At 34.7% G+C, this 5,353-nt stretch overlaps 2 long non-coding RNA genes across 3 annotated transcripts; both read left to right on the top strand.

Annotated features, from left to right (window-relative positions):
* The first annotated feature begins 319 nt into the window (after nt 1-319).
* On the top strand, nt 320-1,824 carry LOC127745425 (uncharacterized). The gene is made up of 3 exons (XR_008006620.1): nt 320-798; nt 1,322-1,374; nt 1,747-1,824. It is a non-coding gene; the product is annotated as an uncharacterized LOC127745425 (long non-coding RNA).
* An 879-nt stretch (nt 1,825-2,703) lies between these two features.
* On the top strand, nt 2,704-3,989 carry LOC127745831 (uncharacterized). 2 transcript variants are annotated; one of them, XR_008007455.1, is made up of 5 exons: nt 2,704-2,822; nt 2,935-2,983; nt 3,143-3,256; nt 3,539-3,611; nt 3,724-3,989. It is a non-coding gene; the product is annotated as an uncharacterized LOC127745831 (long non-coding RNA). The 2 variants fall into 2 exon arrangements; XR_008007454.1 differs by lacking the exon at nt 3,539-3,611.
* The last annotated feature ends 1,364 nt before the right edge of the window (nt 3,990-5,353 follow it).

The following is a 5,353-nucleotide window of genomic DNA, read 5'->3' as shown; positions in this document are numbered from 1 at the left end:
CTTTTTTTAAGCTACATTTGAAAAGCGTAGCCTATTCTATGAATAGGCTACGCTTTTCTCCGTGTTGCCTTTTTATATGAGAAAAGGATACACAATTGTGGCATCATTTAAAAAGTGTAGCCTTAGGTATTTTAGAAATCACTTATAAAGCGTAGCCGTAGGTTGATATTTATAGGTTCACTTTTTGTATCAAATGGGATGCTTTTAAAGAGTAGCCTATTTATTAAGTTTTGGGTGCGTTTAAAAAGTGATGCCTAATGTATCTAGAATAAAAAATTTGACACTTAGTAAATTTTTTCCCTACTCTTTTCCCTGAAAGCAAAGTCACATACAATACACTTAGTGAAATTTTTGACATTCCCTCCAAAGAACAACGCACCCTCCAAATTTGACATTCATCCTCGCAACCCTGCCTCGCCTGTACCTACTTCGTACACCCTCGCAACCCTGCCTCCGTCCAAAGCCCACCGTCGATCGTCGCCCCCCATTCACTCTCACCGTTGACCCTCTCCCTCCAAAGCACGCACCTTCATCCCCTTTCGTACACCCTCGCAACCCTGCCTCCGTCCAAAGCCCACCGTCGATCGTCGCCCCCCACTCACTCTCTTCACTCTCGCCATTGACCCTCTCACTGTCGCTCTCGCCATTGACCCTCTCATACAAGAAGAAACCCTCCTCTTCGCCATCTTGCACAGATCGTCGCTGCGCCGCCCTTACCATCGTCGCTGCTGCCGCTCTCACCATCGTCATCTCCGTGCTTCTCATCATCGTCTTCTCTGTGCTCACATCATTGAATAGGTATGTAGTGATTTCTACTTGGTTCTGAAATTTCAGAGGCTTAGGGTTCCGATTGTAGGGGTTTTAATTTGGGGATTTCAATCTGTGAAATATGGTTTTGTGAACTGTAATTTGATAACATGCATGCTGTTGTTGATGACGATGTGTGATATTTTAGGGTTTGTGAACTGTGATTTATACAGCTTGTCTATTTTCTCTGTACTTTTGTTGATGAACAAAATTTATTTTAAATCACTACAAGAAAAGGCCCTATGTTAACTTTTTTTTTCTTTTTCAAATTTCCTTTCTAATAAAGGGTGGTGTTGTCAATAAAACACTTCAAGTGAAGCGGTAATTTTGTATGAAATGGTAACACAGAAAACTTGCAATTGTCAAGTGAATATTTTGAAAGTAAGAGTGTAGTATGGATAAGAGCCAAAGTTAATTGAATGGTATCCTAAGAAAACTATAAGCATTTTACATTACTTTTTAGACGCAACTACTATAAGTATTGTTAATTGAATGCTCTTTGCATATCTTTCAGTTGTCAAAGATGTTGGTAGAAATGACCTTGCTGCTTTAATTGATAGTTCACAGGTAAAGTAGATGTTTTGACTCTCGGAAACAATGTTTCAATTCCATATTTCTGTTTTGAACCCACTCTCCCAAATGTTCATTGAGAACATATATGATGTCCTCTCATGCATAAACCCTTTGAGCTTGAAAGTTGAAATGTGAACAAGCCCATTTAACTATTTATAGTTCACGATATTAGCTTTTGTTAGTTCTGCAAGGAGAGTTTAGCCTTCTGCTTCTCTAGTTATCCTTGTATACAGTATATAAATCAATGTCCCACTTTATATGATATTTTTTATCATCTCAACGACTAAAACTTAATTAAGTTTAAGTTTTTATTCCTGAGTTTTCTGTATTGAAGGTTTGTAATATATATTGTTTTCATTATCAAAGGAAGTGGCTAAGAAGTCCTTGGAAAAAGCTGCAGAGTGTGTGAGATGCCTTGAGGAAGATATGGCAAAGGCTAGGTAAGTTGTTTATTTGTTCTCAGATGCATCATACTATATTTTATATACTGTTGTGTGCAGTAATTACATTAAAATATATATGACTTTTCTTTTTAAATTCATTAACAGAAAAATTAGAAAAATCAAAAAAATTAAAGAGGTTTATATGATCAATTCTGTTCTCAGACCATCTGCCTTAGTGCCACAACAAACAAACTCTCAAACATACAGCAGCAGGCTAAAGAATATGCAGCTTTGATCATGGAAGAACTAGACCCTGAAGAGATAGGATTTATCATGTTATTTACATCATCCTATTTCAGATCGTTTTGGTATAAAACTTATCAAAATTAAGTAAAATTAGTCACTATTACAGTTTCACATACAAATAAGTTCTTTTTTGGGGGTTTTAGGGTTATAGGTTCTTTTTTGGGTACTGATTTGCCAAAAATAGATTAAGCCAGGGGATTCATGTTTGGTCCATCAATTGCATTGGTGATATTGGTGCAAAATTGATATATCTGTCTCAATTCATTTTTAATTTATAATTTAGGTTGATAATTCTCATTTTACTGTTTGAAGCAATGCCGTTTTCCCCTTTTGCACTTGAAATTAAGCTGATTGGCATGATTTTGTGAATTTTGCATTCAGCTTTAATGAGAATAATAAAAAACCAACAAGTTGAGAAGAGAAAAAGTAAGTGATCAATCAAATAGATACCGTGGTATTGTATCTTATTTATTTAATTTAATGAGCAGGCTTATTATCTTATGAATCTACTCTGAATTCTGTTTGAGTGAACATTTTTATTTTACTGTATGAATAGTACATGATAGGAGTTAAAGTTAGTTGTTTGTATGTGGGGATGAGCAAGGAATCTGAGGCATGCTGGTGTACTTTTTGATTCGTGGCTAGGAGGAGGGATATTCATGGCGATTCAATTAACAAGGCTCAATTGAAGGACTTTTGGGACCAGATTTCTGACTAGAGTTTTGATTCCAGGCTCAGAACCGTCTTTGACATGTAACTAATTCATTACCTCTTTACTTAATTTTAGAACTAGGAAAAGAAATTGGTTGGCATTTTCTTTAATTCCCACCATTAAGTATGTTAACCTTCATTTGGAATAATGCAGGGTTGATAAAGATGCAGATGGAAGAATCACCAAGGAAGAAATTAAAGAGGTTTATATGAATTTTCTTTTTAAATTCATCAACAGAAAAATTAGAATGAAGATAGTGAAGTAGTTTTTATCGGCAACCTTTTTTCCTTTCCTAGATTTGCATTTTGTTCCCATGAGAATAGGAGTTTCTTTGACCACAAATGATCAATTCTGTTTTCAGACCATCTGCCTTAGTGCCACAACAAACAAACTCTCAAACATATAGCAGCAGGCTAAAGAATATGCAGCTTTGATCATGGAAGAACTAGACCCTGAAGAGATAGGATTTATCATGGTATTTACATCATCCTATTTCAGATCGTTTTGGTATAACACTTATCAAAATGAAGTAAAATTAGTCACTATTATAGTTTCACATACAAATAAGTTCTTTTTTGGGGGTTTTAGGGTTATAGGTTCTTTTTTGGGTACTGATTTGCCAAAAATAGATTAAGCCAGGGGATTCATGTTTGGTCCATCAATTGCATTGGTGATATTGGTGCAAAATTGATATATCTGTCTCAATTCATTTTTAATTTACAATTTAGGTTGATAATTCTCATTTTACTGTTTGAAGCAATGCCGTTTTCCCCTTTTGCACTTGAAATTAAGCTGATTGGCATGATTTTGTGAATTTTGCATTCAACTTTGTAAGTAGCTCGGTCATTTCTTTCAACATAATCTTGTATTGATTGCGTATGGTAGTGAATCAGTATGCAAAATCCTTACATGCTTCTCTTTTTGAATTATGATAATCTGCAGCTGTAAGCAGCGCAGTAACTGCGTGGAAATTAGTTCTTGCTGGGAATGAACAAGGGAATGAACACTGATACAATTGTTAAGGCCAAGAGTTTTCTTGATGGTGATGAAGATCAGCATGAAAAAGATGTGTTTGAGAAGAATTTGAAGGTGCTTCAGAATATTTTAGTCATTATGCCGAGATTAGAAGATTAATGATTTTTTGTTTGTTAAGTTCTTTTCGGATATAGAGTGCAAACTTTGCATTTTAATTGATATGTGATACAAGTTTCATGTGACTTAAATGATCTCTTCTTAAGATTATGTCTTTGAATTGTGTAAAGATGATTTTTATTATTTAAAAAAATTATTTAGTATAATTATGTGTTTAATTTTATTTTATAATATTTAACTCATTTAATTAAAAATGTAAAATTATATATGTAATAATATTATTAAATATTATGTTGTATAAAAAATTATTAGAATATTATATATATATATATATAGAAAATTAGAAAAAAACAATGAAGGACCTAAGGCTACACTTATATAGAGTAGCTATAATATACAATGTGGCTACGGTTTACAAGTGATGCACTAGCGTTGAAAAGCGTAGCCTATTCTGGTAAAAATGGAAGCTGAAAAGCGTAGCCTTTGGTCCTGGACAGCATAACTTGAAAAGCGTAGCATATTCCCAAACGCCAAAAGTGTAGCCCTTGGTGCTGAAAAGCGTAGCCTTTGAGAATAGGCAACGGCCGAATAGGAATCACTCCAAAAAGCGTAGCCATAGCCCAAAAAGCGTAGCCGTAGCCTAAGGCATCATTTTTTTTCACTTTTAGCTACACTTTTTAAATGTACCTGAATGGGTGTTTTTCTTGTAGTGTGCTTTCTCTTTTATCTCATGACTTATGTTTCTTTTACTACTGTTTACCAGTTTCTTTTTGGATGACTGTAATAATTCTAAATACTGCTGCACTTTTGGTAGTTTAGTTAGCTCTTTGAATTGTGATCTAACTCTTTTCTGCAGGATACAAGGCATTGCTTTTGTTGATAATGCTTATTATCTGCCCTTGATGACAAAAGGGGAGTAAAAGCAATAGGATGTGTAAATGTGTGTCCTTAGAAATTTTTAGTCATTACTGCAGCTACTAGTATTTCTTTTGGGATTTTTTTGTCTAATTGCTGCATTAATATTTGAGATCACATGTTGAATCTTTTAGCTGCTTGTGTGATATCCCTTAGACAAAATTATTGTGCATAGCTCTCTATAGTGTTCTCTTTGAGTACTATGGAAAACAGGAACAAAGAGGAAAACATAAATCTAGGGGGAGCTGATCGGGGTAAAACTTGTCTCTCAACAAATTCCCATTCGGCAAGTGTACCGAATTTGTCGTCAAGTAAAAACTCACAATAGAGTGAGGTCGAATCCCACAGGGATTGATTGATCAAGCAACTTTAATTAGAGGAATGATCTAGTCGAGCGAATCCATGAATAGAGTTGATAATTGCAGAAATTAAAATGGCGAGAAAGTAAATGACTGAAAGTAAATAGCAGAATTGTAAATGGGATTGGGGGAATTGCTCATAAAAGTAAATTGCAGAAAATAAAGAGAATGGGTAAGATCAGAAATGGGGAGTTCATTGGGCTTAG

This window comes from Arachis duranensis, chromosome 3 (assembly GCF_000817695.3).
Source record: "Arachis duranensis cultivar V14167 chromosome 3, aradu.V14167.gnm2.J7QH, whole genome shotgun sequence".
Lineage (NCBI taxonomy): Eukaryota > Viridiplantae > Streptophyta > Magnoliopsida > Fabales > Fabaceae > Arachis > Arachis duranensis.
Note: the sequence above shows the minus strand (reverse complement) of the source record. Positions and strands in the feature narration are given on the sequence as shown.